Raw genomic sequence first — 22,634 nt, 5'->3', positions numbered from 1 at the left:
CTAGGTTGGGTCGTCACTGAAATCTAGGTAGGGTCGTCACTGCAGTCTAGGTAGAGTCGTGGCTGCAGGCTAGGTAGGGTCGCCACTGCAGTCTTGGTAGGGTCGTCACTGCAGTCTAGGTAGGGTCGTCACTGCAGTCTAGGTAGGGTCGTCACTGCAGTCTAGGTAGGGTCGTCACTGCAGTTTAGGTAGGGGCGTCGCTGCAATCTAGTTAGGGTAGTCACTGCACTTTAGGTAGGGGCGTCACTGCAGTCTAGGTTGGGTCGTCACTGAAATCTAGGTTGGGTCGTCGCTGCAGTCTAGGTTGGGTCGTCACTGAAATCTAGGTAGGGTCGTCACTGCAGTCTAGGTAGAGTCGTGGCTGCAGGCTAGGTAGGGTCGCCACTGCAGTCTTGGTAGGGTCGTCACTGCAGTCTAGGTAGGGTTGTCACTGCAGTCTAGATTGGGTCGTCACTGCGGTCTAGGTAGATCGTCGCTGCAGTCTATGTAGGGTCGTAACTGCTGTCTAGGTAGGGTCGTCATTGAAGTCTAGGTAGGGTCGTCACTGAAGTCTAGGTAGGGTCGTCACTGCAGTCTAGGTAGGGTCGTCACTGTAGTCTAGGTAGGCTCGTCACTGCAGTCTAGGTAGGGTCGTCGCTGCAGTCTAGGTAGTGTCGTCACTGCAGTCTAGGTAGGCTCGTCACTGCAGTCTATGAAGGATTCTCAATGCAGTCTAGGTAGGGTCGTCGCTGCCGTCTAGGTAGGGTCGTCGCTGCAGTCTAGGTAGGGTCGTCACTGCAGTCTAGGTAGGATCGTCACTGCAGTCTAGGTAGGTTCGTCACTGCAGTCCAGGTAGGATCGTCACTGCAGTCTAGGTAGGGTCGTTTCTGAAATCTAGATAGGGTCGTTCCCGCAATCTAGGTAGGGTCGTCACAGCAGTCTAGGTAGGATCGTCACTGCAGTCTAGGTAGGGTCGTCGCTGTAGTCTAGGTAGGGTCGTCACTGCAGTCTAGGTAGGATCGTCACTGCAGTCTAGGTAGTCTCGTCGCTGCAGTCTAGGTTGAATCGTCACTGCAGTCTAGGTAGGGTCGTCACTGCAGTCTAGGTAGGGTCGTTTCTGAAATCTAGGTAGGGTCGTTCCCGCAATCTTGGTAGGGTCGCCGCTGCAGTCTAGGTATGGTCGTCGATGCAGTCTATGTAGGGTCGTCACTGCAGTTTAGGTAGGGTCGTCACTGTAGTCTAGGTAGGGTCGTCGCTGCCGACTAGGTAGGGTCGTCCCCGTAGTCTATGTAGGGTAGTCACTGCAGTCTAGGTAGGGTCGTCGCTGCAGTCTAGGTAGGGTCGTCGCTGCAGACTAGGTAGGGTCGTCGCTGCAGTCTAGGTAGGGTCGTCACTGCAGTCTAGGTAGGGTCGTCACTGCAGTCTAGGTAGGTTCGTCACTGCAGTTTATGTTAGGTCCTAGTATTTGTCCACACGTTGCTTGGCTGGGTCTCCAGCTGCAGCCACGCCTGCCATTACCTCTTCAGGTAATGGTACGAGACATGAGCACTATGGTAAAGATACAAATGATGTTATATGGAATACCGTTTAGACAGGATTTTATCAAACCCACTGTGTGTGGGATGGGTCGTCAATAAATTATTCATTACAATTCCACGTCTCTCTACCACACCTCTGCCCAGACTGTATAATGGCCAGACGGCTTCCCGACTAAACAGAAGGCTCTGAATTTAGCACTTATTGTGTTTACAATTAACTTTCGTATAGTTTTACAAACATTTACCTTTGAGAAACCATAAGTCAGACATGAATTATAGCTTCATATGTTCAGGTACTTGAGTCATCAATAACAACTAATCACAGGTGATTTCATTTGCACTTGCTTGCTGAATCCCGCTGACAATTAAGAAAAGAGTTATTGGGTTCTCTGTCAAATATTAATGACTCTCTTCTTAGTCTTCCTCTGATATATGAAGGCAATTATAATAATGTTTATGTCGTGATCTGGAAGACAATTCATTCATTGAAGTTAATTTATAGATTTTAAAAACATTTGATACAGCTGCCAGCGGAGAGGCGGGGCTAGGAGCCGAGATTCGACCCCCTGCAACCAACTACAAACAGGAGAGTACAAATATTTGAGCGCGCGCACACGCACACACGATGATTTGAGTTTTTGAAAAGAAATATCATTCACTGAAGGTAGAGAAAACTTTACATATGGGAACATTTTGGGGGGTAAGGGCATGTCAGTGTTGCCATAACAAATCAGCCATCAACAGGTTTCATGTCTGGAACATGACATAGCACTGTGCACTAATATTCTAGGCTTGCTGAAGTGTTCAGTTATGGAGCCCAAACTATTGCACCACAATTTCCTAAGCTGAATGGAAGATCTTACTCTTCACAGGCTAAAAATCACCCTAGAAACTTTCATAATTCTTCCTGAAAAATCCATCTTAATATTGACCTCCATATTCGACGGCAGTGGAGTGAAACAAGTGTGTAGATGCACATTTGATTTACCAGTTTTACGTGTAAATTACTATGAAACGGGATAGTACCCCTGAAATTAAGTTTACTAGCCTCCCAATCCCTCTTCTTCAAATCTTACATCTGCTCCATCCGTTCCGATCCATCCATTCCAATCCATCCTCTCCTAAACCATCCATTCATAGTCCATCCTCTCCCCAGTCAATCCTTCTCTCCCACTCCCTGCCTCCAGACCCTAGCTGAAACTAATATGAATCTGGAATTGTATTTGTAGAACATCAACTTTCCTAACCTGGATTAGTAGTAGGGGTGAAAGGTGGACGGGGTGGGGAGGGTAATGTGGTAATGTTGGTTGTTTGGGGAGTGGAGGTGGTAACGGAGTGGAGGTGGATGGAATTGTGTGAAAATTCTGAGATAGTGGGTCGTGAGCGGCAGCAGCAGCCATTAACGTTTACGTACGACCGGTCTTAGTGATAACTGATAATGATGACAGGTGCTTTTTTGCGCATAGTTGAATTGGAATATTGGTGATTGAGGTTCAGGAGATTGGAGAACAGCGAATGGAAATAGAGGTCCAGTGATTGAAAAGTAGAGAACGAAAATTGGTAACTAGAGGTTTGATGACTGAAGACCAGTGAACAGAGATAGAGATGGATTTAATCTGCAATTTGATGGTCGACCATCTATAAGTCAAACTCAGTAACTGACTGAGGGAAGAATACGGAAGCTTTCCTTAACAGTCACTGTCAGTCAGGTGGTGGGGCCAGGAGCAGAGACTCGACCCCGGTGACCATACCTTAAATAACATAATATGATTGCATGATTAAATAGGTAACAGTTGAAAAAAGTGTAATGCCGGCCTGAAAACACGAAGGATACTTAAAGCTGGCTGATTGAAGGAAAATAGACAACACGACAACCACATGCAAGGTCGTAAAAGGACATGAAAGAAAAAAAATCTTAGAATCTGCAGCAGAGGTAACAGGAGACCGCAGATGTACAGTGCTAGCCCTGACATAATGCCGCCTCTTTACCCCCACACGTACCAAAACACAAACACGTATCATGAAATATTATAATATATATATATTTTCACATTTACGGAAGACTCACACAAATTCTTTAAGGTTTGGGTAGGAATATTATTCCATGCCTCATGTAGAGCAGCCTCCAGCCGCGGGATGGAACTGATATCCTTGCCCAGTAAACTTCATTTCACTACTGACCAGAGGTTCTCAATAGGGTTTAGGTCTGGGGAATTGCCTGGACAGTCATTAAAGAACCTCACATCACAGTCCTTAAGCCACTGAACTACAGATTTGGCGGCATGACACGGTGCACCGTCTTGCATAAAAACCGTAGCCCCACACTTGTCAAACATCTCAGGTAAATTGTCACACAATACCTACAGGTAATTATACTGGTTCATATACTAGTTTTTGGGAAGCACAATGAGTTCACCAACACTGAACACTGAAACACCCCCAAACCATGAGCGAGTATGAATGTTCGGTGGTCCTACAGGTGTAACGTGGGTCTACCTCTGGGCCAGTACACATGTCCCCCACGGTTACAAGTGACAGTGAAGGCTGCTTCATCACTCAAAGTACTTCAGACCACTGTTGAAGTTTCCAGTGAAGATATTTCTTTGCATAATCCAGCCTACGTTTCTTCTGTGGCTTTGAGAGGATCGGTTTCTTAACCTGGAGGTGACTACTGTAGCCCAGTTCTGACACACGTCTGTTAACAGTTCTTACAGACACCTCTAAGAGAAGATGTGGGTTCTTTTCTTTCAATTCGTCAATTTTTCGAGGGGTCAGGTCGAGGCCTGGCAGATGGTAACTCGACACCGCCATCAGCCTTGAAACGCTGCACCCAGTTCCTCACTGAACACTTACACACACCAACATTCTTTACTATTTGTTTCGTCTGGTGCGCAGCTTTGTGAAGCCCTATGATTTGAGCTATAGTTTCAGGTGTTAAAGACTTCCTCTTCCCCATAATCAAACATGTATAGCCCCAAAACCAAAGGTCACACCAGACAAAAGATGGGGCGGATGAGAGACAAAAGTGCAACACTTCTTCTGACCACGGCAGCCACGTGAGCACTGAGGAGTCACTTTGGAGTGTGACGGCAGGCCGTGACGTCATGCTAACGGCTGCTACCCGGTATAATGCACTGATGAAAAAGGACCCCTCCCCTGTATGGTAGGCCTTTGATTTTCGTTATGGCATTATGCCGGGGAGCTGACCCGGCATAATGCCGCGACTGGCGCTGTAAACTGAAAAGCAAGTGAAGGCGAGAAGATACCAGAAATTCGCTCCTCGCGAAGTAGTTGATTAACTTGACTGAAACGAAACAGTGCAACAACCATTGAAAATTAAAAAAAAAAAAAATATGATGAATAAATTATAGAAGGTGAGACACCAGGAACACAACTTTCCTCGTGTTGCTGTATATATAGATAATTACAAAGAGGTAATTATGAACGCTGCATTTAAGTTTGTTTATTGTGAAGTTTAAAAATTTAAGACTTCAGTGTTCAGATAAGAGTGAAACTTCCTAAATACTGTTTTCTCATAAGCTGCGAGAGGCTCCAGGCAGGCAGACACGCGCGCACACGCACACGCGCACACACGCACACACACGCACACACACACACACACACACACACACACACACACACACACACACACACACACACACACACGCACACACACGCACACACACGCACACACACACACACACACACACACGCACACACACGCACACACACGCACACACACACACACACACACACGATTTCAACCACAGGGAGATCGACTGGGAAAACCTGGAGCCACATGGGGGTCCCGAAACATGGAGAGCAAAGATGATGGATGTGGTACTTGAAAACCTCATGCATCAACATGTCAGGGACACAACCAGAGAGAGAGAGGGGAGGATGAGCCAGCAAGACTGGATCTTGTGTTCACCCTGAGCAGTTCAGACATCGAGGACATCACTTACGAGAGGCCCCTTGGAGCTAGCGATCATGTGGTTCTGAGTTTTGACTATATAGTAGAGTTACAAGTGGAGAAGGTAACAGGAACTGAAGGGGACAGGCCAAACTATAAAAGGGGGGACTACACAGGTATGAGAAACTTCCTGCAGGAGGTTCAGTGGGACAGAGAAATGGTAGGAAAATCAGTAAACGAGATGATGGAATATGTGGCAACAAAGTGCAAGGAGGCAGAGGAAAGTTTTGTTCCCAAGGGAAACAGAAATAATAGGAAGACCAAGACGAGTCCTTGGTTTACCCGAAGGTGTAGGGAGGCAAAAGCTAAGTGCAACAGAGAATGGAAAAGGTACAGGAGGCATAGGACCCAGGAAAACAAGGAGATTAGTAGAAGAGCCAGAAACGAGTATGCGCAGATAAGGAGGGAGGCCCAGAGACAGTATGAAAACGACATAGCATCGAAAGTCAAATCTGACCCGAAACTGCTGTATAGCCACATTAGGAAGAAGACAACAGTCAAGGACCAGGTGATAAGGCTGAGGAAAGAAGGTGGGGAACTCACAAGAAACGATCAAGAGGTATGTGAGGAGCTCAACACGAGATTTAAGGAAGTATTTACAGTAGAGACAGGAAGGACTCTGGGGGGACAGACCAGATGGGGACACCAACAAGGAATACACCAACAAGTGTTGGACGACATACATACAGATGAGGAGGAGGTGAAGAAACTGCTAAGGGACATCGATACCTCAAAGGCAATGGGACCGGACAACATCTCTCCATGGGTCCTTAGAGAGGGAGCAGATATGTTGTGCGTACCACTTACCACAATCTTCAACACATCCCTGGAAACTGGGCAACTACCTGAGGTATGGAAGACAGCAAATGTAGTTCCCATTTTCAAAAAAGGAGACAGAAAAGAGGCACTAAACTATAGACCTGTGTCATTGACTTGTATAGTATGCAAAATTATGGAGAAGATTATCAGGAGGAGAGTGGTGGAGCACCTGGAACGGAACAGGAGTATAAATGCCAACCAGCACGGATTCACGGAAGGCAAATCCTGTGTCACAAACCTTCTGGAGTTTTATGATAAAATAACAGAAGTAAGACAAGAGAGAGAGGGGTGGGTTGATTGCATCTTCTTGGACTGCAAGAAGACCTTTGACACAGTTCCTCACAAGAGATTAGTGCAGAAGCTAGAGCATCAGGCGCATATAACAGGAAGGGCACTGCAATGGATCAGAGAATACCTGACAGGGAGGCAACAACGAGTCATGGTACGTAATGATGTATCACAGTGGGCACCTGTGACGAGCGGGGTCCCACAGGGGTCGGTCCTAGGACCAGTGCTATTTTTGGTATATGTGAACGACATGACGGAAGGGTTAGACTCAGAAGTGTCCCTGTTTGCAGATGATGTGAAGTTAATGAGGAGAATTAAATCTGATGAGGACCAGGCAGGACTTCAAAGAGACCTGGACAGACTGGACACCTGGTCCAGCAAATGGCTTCTCGAATTTAATCCTGCCAAATGCAAAGTCATGAAGATAGGGGAAGGGCACAGAAGACCACAGACAGAGTATAGGCTAGGTGGCCAAAGACTGCAAACCTCACTCAAGGAGAAAGATCTTGGGGTGAGTATAACACCGAGCATGTCTCCGGAAGCACACATCAATCAGATAACTGCTGCAGCATATGGGCGCCTGGCAAACCTGAGAACAGCATTCCGACACCTTAGTAAGGAATCATTCAAGACACTGTACACCGTGTATGTCAGGCCCATACTGGAGTATGCAGCACCTGTTTGGAACCCGCACTTGATAAAGCACGTCAAGAAACTAGAGAAAGTACAAAGGTTTGCAACAAGGTTAGTTCCAGAGCTAAGGGGAATGTCCCTATGAAGAAAGATTAAGGGAAATCGGCCTGACGACACTGGAGGACAGGAGGGTCAGGGGAGACATGATAACGACATATAAAATACTGCGTGGAATAGACAAGGTGGACAAGGACAGGATGTTCCAGGGAGGGGCACACACACACACACACACAAACACACACACACGCACACACACGCACACACACACACACACACACACACACACACACGCACACACACACACACAAACACACACACACACACACACACACACACACACACACACACACACACACACACACACACACACAGGGGACACAGAAACAAGAGGCCACAATTGGAAGTTGAAGACACAAATGAGTCAGAGAGATAGTAGGAAGTATTTCTTCAGTCATAGAGTTGTAAGGCAGTGGAATAGCCTGGAAAATGACGTAGTGGAGGCAGGAACCATACACAGTTTTAAGACGAGGTTTGATAAAGCTCATGGAGCGGGGAGAGAGAGGGCCTAGTAGCAACCGGTGAAGAGGCGGGGCCAGGAGCTAGGACTCGACCCCTGCAACCACAAATAGGTGAGTACAAATAGGTGAGTACAGTGATGCCGTGTACTTTCATCAGACTCACTGCCTCTCAGTACACGAGAGTTGGTAATTGTATACAGAATGCTCACAAAACAAGCTAATAAGATATTCAAGAGAGATAAGCAACCAGTGGCAAATTATAGACGTAAAGCCAGCTTATGCTAGTTTTTATCATCCACATTGGAATATTTAGTTGGTCGTACAAGCACCAGCAATATCAGCACCACCCTCAGTAACACTCGCTGCAACACCAACCTCAGCACCACCCTCAGTAACACTCGCTGCAACACCAACCTCAGCACCACCCTCAGTAACACTCGCTGCAACACCAACCTCAACACCACCCTCAGTAACACTCGCTGCAACATCAACCTCAGCACCACCCTCAGTAACACTCGCTGCAACACCAACCTCAGCACCACCCTCAGTAACACTCGCTGCAACACCAACCTCAGCACCACCCTCAGTAACACTCGCTGCAACACCAACCTCAGCACCACCCTCAGTAACACTCGCTGCAACATCAACCTCAGCACCACCCTCAGTAACACTCGCTGCAACACCAACCTCAACACCACCCTCAGTAACACTCGCTGCAACATCAACCTCAGCACCACCCTCAGTAACACTCGTTGCAACACCAACCTCAGCACCACCCTCAGTAACACTCGCTGCAACACCAACCTCAGCACCACCCTCAGTAACACTCGCTGCAACACCAACCTCAGCACCACCCTCAGTAACACTCGCTGCAACATCAACCTCAGCACCACCCTCAGTAACACTCGCTGCAACACCAACCTCAACACCACCCTCAGTAACACTCGCTGCAACATCAACCTCAGCACCACCCTCAGTAACACTCGCTGCAACACCAACCTCAGCACCACCCTCAGTAACACTCGCTGCAACACCAACCTCAGCACCACCCTCAGTAACACTCGTTGCAACATCAACCTCAGCACCACCCTCAGTAACACTCGCTGCAACACCAACCTCAGCACCACCCTCAGTAACACTCGCTGCAACATCAACCTCAGCACCACCCTCAGCAACACTCGCTGCAACACCAACCTCAGTAACACTCGCTGCAACACCAACCTCAACACCACCCTCAGTAACACTCGCTGCAACACCAACCTCAACACCACCCTCAGTAACACTCGCTGCAACACCAACCTCAACACCACCCTCAGTAACACTCGCTGCAACACCAACCTCAACACCACCCTCAGTAACACTCGCTGCAACACCAACCTCAACACCACCCTCAGTAACACTCGCTGCAACACCAACCTCAACACCACCCTCAGTAACACTCGCTGCAACACCAACCTCAACACCACCCTCAGTAACACTCGCTGCAACACCAACCTCAACACCACCTTCAGTAACACTCGCTGCAACACCAACCTCAACACCACCCTCAGTAACACTCGCTGCAACACCAACCTCAACACCACCCTCAGTAACACTCGCTGCAACACCAACCTCAACACCACCAGCTGCGGCGTCATACTTCCAGTAATTAAATTCCCTTCCTCCACCAGTAACTAATAATTATTCCTCATACATTGCCCTTCAGATCCCTGGGAGACGTGTCCACAGAGTATCACGACTAAAATAAACCAGCGCCTTCATTATTTACTACTTGCTGCAAGAGGAAGCTGGAAAAATATCGTCTGCGACTACCTAATCAGCTGGACTATGACGAAAAACCATTTGGTCAACAGGAAAGCCTGGTCTCAGACCTGAACACGATAAAAGAACAATTCTGGAAAATAGTCAGATTCATACGAGAGGCGTGGGGACGATTTTATATTAATTCATGCAAGTGTTTCCTTTGTGATATGGTGGAACAATGGCCAGACTTTTCTGAAGGTTTATGCTCGATCACTCAAGTTATTTTAACCTTCCTAGCTTCAAGAGTGTTATCGTCCTCCTCGGGAGAGATAACCTCTACATACACTTACACTGTTTGGTTATCGCTTTGGTATTTAATTAGCAAGCATCTTAAGGGAGTGACTACTTTAACGATGACTTCTCGATTACTCAAGTCGAAAACGGTGGCCTAAACAGTCGCTTTTACTTCTGAGTATAATCTCATTTTCATGGAAATTTATGCTAATAGTTCTGTGTGGTCTGCTTAAGCACAGAGCAGCAATGATATAATGGATGGCCTCTGATGTAATCTGCTTCGTCACACTTTACATTTCTTTTGTAACAGAAATAGCACGAGTCGTGAAATTATTATTATTATCATTATTATTATTATTAATATCTTATATATATGAATTTTTTTAAGTTTCTTACCACGGCAAAATTACCCAAAAATGAACACACTAAGTAATCACTTGTTCCCTGGTTATCTCTCTGGATATATATATATATATATATATATATATATATATATATATATATATATATATATATATATATATATATATATATATATATATATATATATATATATATATATATAGTGCCGAATAGGCAGAACTTGCTATCTTGGCTTAAATAGCAACGCTCATCTTGCCATATAGGACAAGTGAAAATTTGTGTATGCAGTAATTTGGCCAAAATCATTCTGAACCTAACGAAAAAATATATTTCACTGGGTTTGTTTAGTATTAAATTATTGTAAGCAAATCTAAAATATATTTAGCTGGGTTAGGCTAAAATAAATTGCTCTTGTTATAATAAGGTTAGGTAAGCTTTCTAAGATTCTTTTGGTGCAAAATTAAAAAATTTTACATTAACATTAAAGAAAAAATATATCTTTAAACGGATAAGAGAAAATTTCAGAAAGAACTTAATTTTAAATGAGTTCTTGCTAATTGACCAGTTTTACACATTCGGCACGACATACACATTATATATATATATATATATATATATATATATATATATATATAAATATACATTATATATATATATATATAATGTATATTTATATATATATATATATATAATGTATATTTATATATATATATATATATATAATGTATATTTATATATATATATATATATATATAATGTATATTTATATATATATATATAATGTATATTTATATATATATATATATATATATATACTATATACGTCTCTCCAGAGAGTGGAGATTTAAGGCTTTTTAAGTCTGTCTTCATACAGGAGATTCCTTACACAGTAAATCATTTTAATCATTCTTCTCTGTATGTTCTCCATTGAACCTATATCCATCCTGTAGTAAGTAGAACAAAACTGAGCGGCATAATCTAAATGAGGCCTCACTAGTGATGTATAAAGCTGTAAAATAACTTTTGGACTTCTCTTACTTATACTTCTTGAGATAAATCCAAGTAATCTGTTAGCTTTGTTGGCCACACTTAGGCACTGCTGTCTTGGCTTTAGATTTCTGCTTACCACGACTCCCAAATCCTTCTCACATTCTGTATGACCAAGCTCTACTTCACCTAGTTCATAGCTTCGAGGGTTTTTTTCATTACCAAGGACTAGTACCTTACACTTATCCACATTGAACTTCATCTGCCATTTTTCATACTAAGACATTAATTTGTCCAAATCCTCCAGGAGTTCACTGCTGTCCTCCTCAGAATGAATCATACGGCCTATCTTTGTATCATCAGCAAATTTGCTCATGTCACTCGTAATCCTTTCGTCAAGGTCATTAATGTAAATTATGAACAAGAGAGGGCCTAAAACTGATCCTTGTGGAACGCCACTAGTGACTAATCCCCATTCAGATTTGACCTCATTAATGGAAAATCTCTGCTTTCTATTGGTAAACCATGTGTCTATCCATGCTCCTATACCATGAGCTGCCACTTTTCTTAGGAGTCTCTTGTGAGGTACTCTATCGAAGGCTTTACTAAAATCCAAATAAAGAATATCATATTCTTTATCACTGTCTACTGCCTCAAATGTTCTATTGAAGAACGTCAGTAAATTTGTCAGGCAGGAACGACCTCTCGTGAACCCATGGTGAGATTCATTAATCAAATTATGCTCTTCAATGTGACTTCTAATAATGTCAGCTATAATTGATTCTAATAACTTGCCCACTATAGATGTCAGGCTTATTGGATGGTACTTTGAAGGAGTGGACTTATCCCCTGATTTGAATATAGGAACCACATTAGCCATCTTCCACATCTCAAGCACAACACCGGTAAGGATGGACGCATTAAACACACTCGTTAATGGCTGACTAAGTTCCATCCTGCATTCCTTAAGCACCCTGGAAAACAACTCGTCGGGCCCCGGGGACTTATTTTGCTTCAGTTTGTCTGCTTGATAACCGTGTCCCTCGTGACAGTAATATTAGTTAATTTGAATTCATCAGGAACTGAATAATTATTAATTTCTGGAATTTCATTTATATCTTCCTGTGTAAAAACTGACAAAAAATAGTCATTAAATAAGGGACACATTTCCAGTTCATTATCAGTCAGCTGTCCATTCTCAATTTTCAGAGGTCCTACTTTTTCCTTCACCTTCGTCCTATACACTTTTAAAGAACCCCTTTGGATTGGTCTTTGATTCATTAGCAATTCTAATTTTATAGTCACGTTTAGCCTTTCTAATCCTCTTTTTTACCTCTCTTTTAATCTGAATATATTGGTCATTAATGTTAATCTCTCCTCTTCTGATGCGCCTATAATTTTTTTTTCTCCACAAATAGATGTTTTAGCCTCCTGTTAACCCATTTGGGATCGTTATTATTAGACCTAATTTCTCTCTGGGGAATGTATATACTCTGGGCACGTTGTACATTATTAAGAAAAAAATCATAAAAGCAGATCCCTTCATAATCATAAGTATGATCATCGTGAATAAAATCATTAGCTAGATAACCCCAATCGAGATTTGACAGGTGTTCCCTAAGTCCACTATAATCGGCAGAACGAAAATCAGGGATTTTTACCGTATTATCATTATTCTTGTATTCCCAGTAAATGCTAAAAGTGATGGATTTGTGATCACTTGCGCTAAGCTCTTCAGCGATCTCCAGATTATTTACGAGTATTTCCTTATTTGACAAGACTAGGTCGAACAAATTATTACCCCTGGTAGGCTCTGTTACACACTGCTTCAGAAAACAGTCCTGAACTGTTTCCATAAAGTCACTGGACTGCAGATTACCGGTCATGGAAGTCCAGTCAATTTGACTAAAGTTAAAATCCCCTAGTATCACTACGTTAGTGTGTCTAGAAGCCCTAACAATTTCGTCCCAAAGAAGTCTCCCTCTATCGTGGTCCAAGCCTGGATGTCGGTATATTACACCTAGAATTAGTTTTTATTGACCTTCTACAAACTCAATCCAACCAGATTCTGTTACTAGTACATCTATTTTAATACCTGTTTTTATGCAACAATTAATATTTTCTCATTCATATAATGCAACTCCTCCCCCCTTCCCATTACATCTATCCATATGGAACAACTTAAACCCTTGAATATTACACTCAGTAATCATATCCCTACTCTTTAAATCATTCCAGGTTTCAGTTATTGCAATGACGTCAAAGTTCCCAGCACACACTACCAAATATAGTTCATTAATCTTATTTTTTGCACTTCGACTGTTAGCATAAAATATCAACACATGCTTTTTCTTCAGCACATTTTCCCTATTCACCTTTGCTTTTACACAATTTCTGAAACTATCATTACCCAGCGTTACTCCATGACTGCTATTATTAAGATTCATAAATATCAAAGCCTAAGTCAATACATCCATACTCATTATTTTTCATTTCTAAACCCAAACCTCTAACTAACCCTAGTTTAAAGTAGTAACAACCCCCTCAACTGAGCTAGCAAGAAACCCCACACCTTCCCTGGATAAGTGAACCCCATCCCTGGCATACATGTCATTTCGGCCAAAGAAGTGGTCCCAGTTGTCAATGAATGGTACTGCATTATCCTTACAGTGTTTGTCCAGACAATCATTCACTTCCAACACCCCTTCTTGGCAAAATGCTACATATAACAGGTCGCCCCCCCCCCTTCTTCCTAATTATGTCTATTGCTATCCTGAACCTTCTAACTAAATCCTCACTTCTATGCTTGCCTACATCATTGCCACCAGCACTGAGGCAGATAATAGGATTGATCTCATTACATTCATGATGTTAAGCCAGCTAACAATATCCTCCATCCCAGCCCCAGGAAGGCAAACCCTCTGTCTCCTACTCCTATCCTTCAAGCAGAAGGCCCTATCCATATACCTAACCTGGATATCCCCAACAACAACAATATTTTTACCTTCCTTGGTGTCGTCCATTGCGACGTTCCCAGTAGTTGACTCACATTCGTCGTGTAGCACGGAGAATGCATTAGATGTTTGCACGATAGTTTTCACAGCAGTCTCTTTTTTCATCGTTTCTGCCTTTCCATTCATCTTCTTGATCATCAACTTCATTCCATGCTGTCCTGCCACTGTCCAGGTTCCCTTCTTGACTTGAGGACTCACAACAGGAATACTACTAATCCTCTTGTTTTCCTCAGTCACTCGCCGTATCTCCATCTTCACAACCCTCATTTCCTCCTTAAGCTGCTGGTAAAGTTGCTCGATGGAGGGCATCTTGGTTAAGTCCACAGAGAGTACCAACGACTAAAATGTTCAGTCAGTAACTAAAGTAATAAAATTCTCAACTCATAAGAACATAAGAACATAAAAAAGGAGGAACACTGCAGCAGGCCTGTTGGCCCATACTAGGCAGGTCCTTTACAATTCATCCCACTAACAAAACATTTGACCAACCCAATTTTCAATGCTACCCAAGAAATAAGCTTTGATGTGCAAGTCCCACTCAAACTAAACCCCTCCCACTCACGTACTTATCCAACCTAAATTTGAAACTACCCAAAGTCCTAGCCTCAATAATCCAACTAGGTAGACTGTTCCACTCATCAACTACCCTATTTCCAAACCAATACTTTCCTGTGTCCTTTCTAAATCTAAACTTATCTAATTTAAATCCATTACTGCGGGTTCTCTCTTGGAGAGACATCCTCAAGACCTTGTTAATATCCCCTTTATTAATACCTATCTTCCACTTATACACTTCGATCAGGTCTCCCCTCATTTTTCTTTACTAGCTCGAAAAACATTTTTTACATTATACAAAACAAAAAAATAATTAAGTGTGTGCCCGCTGTCCTCTACTTGAGCAAGTACGTAATTGCTTTCGTTGACGCTCGATAAATAACGTAATAGTAAACAATGCCTGAGATGCCAATGTTTTTTGATTGGTCGGTGCTCGTGATCGTCATGGGACTGAAACTGTTAGTTTTATATCTATCGACACACGCAACCTTCTTACATTATAATCAAAACTAAGCAATAAACTCACCAGGGTCATACAAACACCTTATAAAATGATTAGACCAAACAGGTCTAACCATGTTGCATTGTTGAAAAAAAAATGTGTATTTAAAACTGTCCATTAAAATAGTGCCAGTGGACGAGAACTGTGCAGAAAACGGAGGTGTACTGGACCAGGTCATGAGTATCAGGGGGATAAGAGAGCTATGGGCGTAGTGTCACTAGAAGAGTCAATACCGGGAGAGCCGTGGTTGGAGAAGGATGGTGTTTGAACATAAGAAAATAAGAAAGGAGTAACACTGCAGCAGGCCTGATGGCCCATACTAGGCAGGTCCTTCACAGATCCATCCCACTAATAGAATATTTGCCCTCATAAGAACATAAGAACACAAGAAAGAACACCGCAGGCCCACCGACCCACGCGAAACAGGTCCATGTCCCCCACCCCGGATTAGCCCAATGACCCTCCTAACCAGGTCACTTCCACTTAAGGAAGGAGCACGGCATCAGACCTAGTAGCACAAGCTAGTCAGGTCCAACTCACACCCACCCACACCCACTCATATATTTATCTAACCTATTTTTAAAACTACACAACGTTTTAGCCTCTATAACTGTACTGGGGAGTTTGTTCCACTCATCCACAACTCTGTTACCAAACCAGTGCTTTCCTATATCCTTCCTGAATCTGATTTTCTCCAACTTGAAACCGCTGCTGCGAGTCCTGTCTTGGCCGCAAATTTTCAGCACGCTATTTTCATCCCCTTTATTTATTCCTGTTTTCCATTTATACACCTCGATCATATCCCCCCTAATTCTACGCCTTTCGAGAGAATGCAGATTCAGAGCCCTCAGTCTATCCTCATAGGGAAATTTTCTGTACGTTTTCCAGAACATTTACATCCATTCTGTAATACGGTGACCAAAACTGTGCAGCATAATCTAAATGAGGCCTAATCAAGGATATATAGAGTTGAAGAACAACCTGAAGACTTCTATTATTTATACTTCTAGATATGAAACAAAGGATTCTGTTAGCTTTATTGCGAACACTAATGCACTGTTGTCTTGGTTTTAGATTACTGCTAACTAGAACTCCTAAATCCTTTTCGCAATCAGTAGTATTAAGATCTACATTATTTAGTTTATATGTGGCATCGTTATTTCCCTGCCCAACAATTAGAACTTTGCATTTGTCTATATTAAACTGCATCTGCCACTTCTCCGACCATTGCATCAGTCTATTCAAATCATGGTTGGTAGGTAAGACACATAGGCAACAGTTAGGCAACTTTATTCCGAAACGTTTCGCCTACACAGTAGGCTTCTTCAGTCGAATACAGAAAGTAGGCAGGAACAGTAGAGATGTGAAGACGATGTAATCAGTCCATCACCTTGAAGTCGTAGAATTTGAGGTTGTCAGTCCCTCGGCCTGGAGAAGTTCAGTTCCACAGTCAGGAACTATGACTATGGAACTGAACTTCTCCAGGCCGAGGGACTGACAACCTCAAATTCTACGACTTCAAGGGTGATGGACTGATTACATCGTCTTCACATCTCTACTGTTCCTGCCTACTTTCTGTATTCGACTGAAGAAGCCTACTGTGTAGGCGAAACGTTTCGGAATAAAGTTGCCTAACTGTTGCCTATGTGTCTTACCTACCAACCTGTCGGTATTGTATACCATTTTGATGTTCATCTATTCAAATCATCCTGGAGTGCTCTAGTGTCCTCATTAGAATGAATTGGACGGCCTATCTTGGAGTTATCAGCAACTTTGCTTATGTCGCTATTTATTCCCTAATCTATGTGGTTTATGTACATTGTGAACAACAACGGGCCCAATACCGACCGTTGCGGAACATGCAGGGCCCATGACATGCCCCCATTCTGATCTCTTCCCATTTACGCAAACTCTCTGCTGCCTATTTGTCAGCCATGCCTCTACCCAGGAAAAAAATTCTCCTCCTATTCCATGTGTCTTTAAAAGTCCATATACACAATATCATATTCATTACCATGATCTACCTCCTCAAACGTCTTAGTGAAAAAATTTAGTAAATTTGTAAGACAGGAACGCCCCTTTGTAAAACCGTGTTGAGATTCATTAATCAATTTATGCCTATCAAGATGTATAACATTTGCCATTTTCCACTTATCAGGCACTATGCCAGTTTGTAATGATATGTTGAAAAGATTTTCCAATGGTATGCTAAGTTCCTCTTTACATTCCTTTAACACCCTTGCAAACAGTTCATCAGGGCCTGGGGATTTGTTAGGTTTTAATTTCTCAATTTGTCTGAGTACCATGTCACTAGTTGCCGCAATCGCGCATAGTTTATTATCGTCCTGTTCTACATAATCTATTATTTCAGGAATTTTGCTAGTATTTTCCTGGGTAAAAACTGAGAGGAAGTAGGTATTGATAATTTCACACATATCCTTATCACTGTCAGTGATCTGACCTGAGTTATTCTTAAGTGGGCCTATCTTGTCCCTAATCTTATTTCTGCATACCTGAAAGAACCCTTTTGGGTTAGTCTTCGAATCCCTTGCGACCTTAGCCTCATAATCCCTTTTTGCTTTTCTTATTCCTTTTTTTTGTCTCTCTTTGATTGAATATATTGATTTCTTAATTGCCCATCCCTGCTTTTGATACGCCTGTATATGCCTCTCTTTTGACCAATGAGATGTTTTAATCTATTGTTCATCCATTTGGGATCATTTTTCTAGATCTAATTTCCCTACTCGGAACAAAAGTTGTCTGGGCAGCTAGAACTATGTTCTGAAAAACGTCATACTGGCAACCAAGATCACCTACCTGACCCATAGTCAGGTTATCCCAATTTAGCCCACCCAGGAAATTTTTCAGTCCTATGAAATTGGCCAAGCGAAAGTCTAGGACAGAGATTTGATTGCAGTTATCTGGGTAATTCCATGATATATTGAAACTAAGTGATTTGTGATCACTTTCCCCAAACTCATCATTAACCTCAAGATTATTAGTTAGTGATTCTTTGTTGGCAAAAACCAAGTAAGGCAGATTGTTTCCTCTAGTTGGTTCTGTCACAAACTGTTCTAAAAAGCAATCCTGAGCCGCATCAAGAAAGTCACTAGACTCAAGATTTCCTGTCATATTGTTCCAGTCTGTCTAAAGTTAAAATCTCCCATTAACACAACATTTTCATATCTAGATGCCTTATGAATTTCATCCCATAACAGCTTACTGCACTCCCTATCAAAATTAATTTGTCAAGACCCTCGAGAAACTGTAGCCAAACAGATTCTGTGTTCGATGTTTCTAATCTTATATCATGTCTAAAACAACAATTTAAATTATCTTTGACAAACATCGCCACTCCACCACCCTTCCTATTGACCCTATCAGTGTGGAATAATTTATAACCCTGTATGTTGAATTCAGAAGGCATTTCTCTACCTTTCAGGTTGAACCAGGTCTCTGTTATACCAAGAATATCTATATTACCTGCACTTTCAAGTAATCTTAGCTCATCTGTCTTATTTCTTAGACTCCTACTATTTGTATAGTCACTCATTACCCTCTACTATAGTCCTACTATTTGTATATTCACTCATTGCCCTCTACTATCTCTGTTTGTTGATCAATTGCTTTGCCTTTACAAGTAACTTTATTTTGAATATTGTCTTTTAAACATATCCCTGAGGTATCACGGTAATATCTGCTGTTTTCAACCCTAATACTGCAGCCTGATTGTTTCCCACACATACCCATACCTCTATAATCTATCAGTTTAAATTCCTTGACAAGTCATCAATTACCCCCCTCAATCAAACTGGCTAATGAAACCACTCCAGCCCCAGAGAGACGAACCCCATCCCTTGCATACATATCACGTTTGTCATAGAATATGTCACAGTTATCAATAAATGGGATTGCAAGTTCCTTGCAGTACCTGTCTAGCCAGCAATTTCTACAAATTGCCCTAGACTACAATTCATTGCCCACTTCCTTTCTAGGCAAGATGCTACATATGACTGGGATCCCTCCCATAGACCTGACTACTTCTATGGCTGACCTGTACCTATCCAGCAGCTCCTGTCTCCTGCCCTTCCCAATGTCATTACTCCCAGCACTAAGACAGATAATGGGCTTGTTCCCATTACCTGATATAATATTATCCAACCTGCTGACTATGTCACCAACACCAGCTCCTGGAAGGCACACCCTCTGTCTGACCTTTCTATCTCTGTTACAAAAATCACGGTCCATATATCTCACCTGAGAATCTCCTACAATTAAAACATTCTTATCTTGATTAGCAGGGGAATCAGTGGTACCTTCAACCTCACTAACCACTTTAGTGCACTCGTCCTGGAGTACAGAGAATCGATTTCCTACCTTCTCATCTTCTCTGTTAACTCTCCTTATCTTCCTTCTTGCTGAACTGTGAACCACTTCCCACTTAAAGCGGCTGCCACTCTCATTGCTGGTGACCATTTCCTCCTTACCAGCTAAATCCTTCCCACACTCGCTCCCAAACTCATCTAGGCGAAGCTTCAGCCTCCTATTTTCCTCCTGAAGAAGTAGAACCTCCTTATTCAACACCTGAACCTGAGATTCTAAAACACTACAACAAGCCATGGCGCTTGGTAACACCCCACACTAACTCCCAGAGAGCTTAGGACAGGTATGACCACACATGACCACTGATCTCAGCGTACTGACCACTGACCTCAGCGTACTGACTGACCACTGACCTCAGCATATGGGGGTGGTATTTTGGGTAAGTTTTAAGCCATAGTTTTTTTTTTTTTAAGAAATTTTGTGTGTACTCTTATGATTTTACCTGTAAGGCCCTAGTATACAGAGGGCCTGTTTTGGAGAGTATAGGTGAAGTGTTTTTGGCTGCAGGCTAAAATGCTGGCAAAATGGGGATGTCATGGAGCCCCACTGTTTGCATATGTTTTAATTTTAAACAACTAGTATCAGTGTGCTAGCGAGTTATTTTGTAATATGTAGAGGGAAGGTTGTGTGTTGTAAATAGTATAACCTTATATTATATTTTTGTATATGTTAGTTTTTGTTCCATAGCTTATTGAACAGGTAATTTTTAGTTAAGGAACACAATTGGCCCTGGACTAGTGTATTTTGTTGCATATGTTATGCCCCTAGATAGGCCTTTACCCCTAAGTGCCAGCATATAGTTACATAACGTAATAAATTACTTTACACTCATCTAGATTTTTTGTGTCAGTGTTACTCTGTGTATGTCAGAAGACAGAGTGGATGTAATGTCTAATTCCAGATCTTTCCTTGAACACTACCACCTCGCCCTCAGCCATCTTTTTCACCTGTGTCGTGTAGCGCTGAATGAAGCCACCGGATCATCCAAAGATAAATATAAATAAATAAATAAATATATAAATATATATATATATATATATATATATATATATATATATATATATATATATATATATATATAAAGAGAGAGAGAGAGAGAGAGAGAGAGAGAGAGGGAGGTACCACCTCTAGAACTATACTGGGGACCCTCATCCTGAGAGAAGATAAACGTACCTCAGGGAAAATTCAAGGTTCTCCCCGGAGCTGTCTGAATATTTTCTTCCGCTACCTCCCCCTATAATTTTTTATATATATATACTTCATTAATAGACAGAATACATTGATAGAAAACGCAATCATGAATACATTGGTACAATATAACAAAGGTTATGAATCTTCTCCAGCTCCTCCGAGGCCAGACGTGAGCCCAGTATGCAGCATGCATTTCCCCTCTGGATGGCTACGCTGAGGCGCTGTAACATGAAAGTGGCTGCCCTTGGGTCCCTGGCGGTGTCGATAAACCTGGAACCCAGTTCTTTAAGGAAACGTGTGGCATTTTTTCCCCATGATCCCAAGGTCTCTGATCCCACTGGGGCAAATTGATACTGTTGGCTTATGTGCCTGTACTTGCTGATCTTGTACTCCTCCCTGTGGTCAGCAGCTCCTCCCTATCGCCCCACACTGTGATGGATATAGGTGTCAGCCAGTGTGGACACGCAAGTATAGTCCCATACTAAGAGCTTGCCATTCTTCCAAGGATAGATGGTGATCCCATCAGGGCAGTTTGCTGGGTTGTGGGTATTGTTGGTTGCTAGTGATCGGGCCTCCCTCTCGGCTGGGCATCCAGCTGTAGCAGGGGGTTCTCTTTATGATAATATTGGCCTCATTGTGTCTTGCATGCCAGCGCTTGGTTTTGGAACAATTAAGATCATGTAGACCATATTGGTCGGCTTGTGCATAGCCGCAAATACACGTATATTCCGTGTGAATTGGGGCAGCAATGCGCAGAGCCGCTGCAATACGGGTCGAGGCGCGTTCCCGTTGCCGATATGGGAACTGTTTGGAGGAAGTCCCAGGAGTGATGTGCGCTCACAGCTTGGAGACGGGCAGTCTCTCTGTCTGATGTTGCAGCCCTGAGCATGTTGGCAAGTACCTTTTCAGCGATGGGGCCATCCCAGCTTGAGTGTAAGCCAGTGCTGCATTAGAGTTTGGTGCTGGAGCAACAAGAGTCTCCCATTCAGTGATGGCACTGGCGTAGTTACGGTCCTGCATTCCTGCTGAGTCACTGAGGTTATCAGGAAGAACTTGTCTTATTAAATCGTCTTATTAAATCCCAGATTGCCCTGGTAGGGCAATCTGGGAGGATCTGCATACTCTCAGCGCCCCAAGCCTGACCGGAAGTCAGGCTTGCAATATATATATATATATATATATACATATATATCTATATATATATATATATATATATATATATATATATATATATATATATATATGTCGTGCCGAATATGTAAAACTGGTCAATTAGCAAGAACTCATTTAAAATTAAGTCCTTTCTAAAATTTTCTCTTATACGTTTAAAGATATATCTTTTTCATTATTGTTAATGTAAAAATTTATAATTTTGCACTAAAAGTATCTTAGAAAACTTACCTAACCTTATTATAACAAGAGTAATTTATTTTAGCCTAACCCAACTAAATATATTTTAGATTTGTTTACAATAATTTAATAGTAAACAAACACAGTGAAATATATTTTTCTCGTTAGAGTAAGAATGATTTTGGCGAAATTATTGCATACACAAGTTTTCACTTGTCGTATATGGCAAGATGAGCGTTGCTATTTAGGCCAAGATCGCAAGTTCTGCCTATTCGGCACGACATATATATATATATAATATATATATATATATATATATATATATATATATATATATATATATATATATATATATATATATATATATATATATATATATATATATATATATCTGGCCTATATAAGGTAAATTAACATATGTGCAACTAATGTGACATTTTATTG

The 22,634-nt window shown here is 42.2% G+C and overlaps 1 protein-coding gene across 1 annotated transcript in view; it reads right to left on the bottom strand.

The window, feature by feature from the left end:
* LOC128689994 (protein inscuteable homolog) overlaps positions 1 to 22,634 on the bottom strand; it is a 161,962-nt gene that overhangs the window by 52,584 nt on the left and 86,744 nt on the right. The gene's annotated exons all lie outside the window — the stretch shown is intronic.

Source organism: Cherax quadricarinatus, chromosome 25, assembly GCF_038502225.1.
Source record: "Cherax quadricarinatus isolate ZL_2023a chromosome 25, ASM3850222v1, whole genome shotgun sequence".
Classification (NCBI taxonomy): Eukaryota; Metazoa; Arthropoda; class Malacostraca; order Decapoda; family Parastacidae; genus Cherax; species Cherax quadricarinatus.
This window is presented reverse-complemented; position numbering and strand designations above follow the sequence as displayed.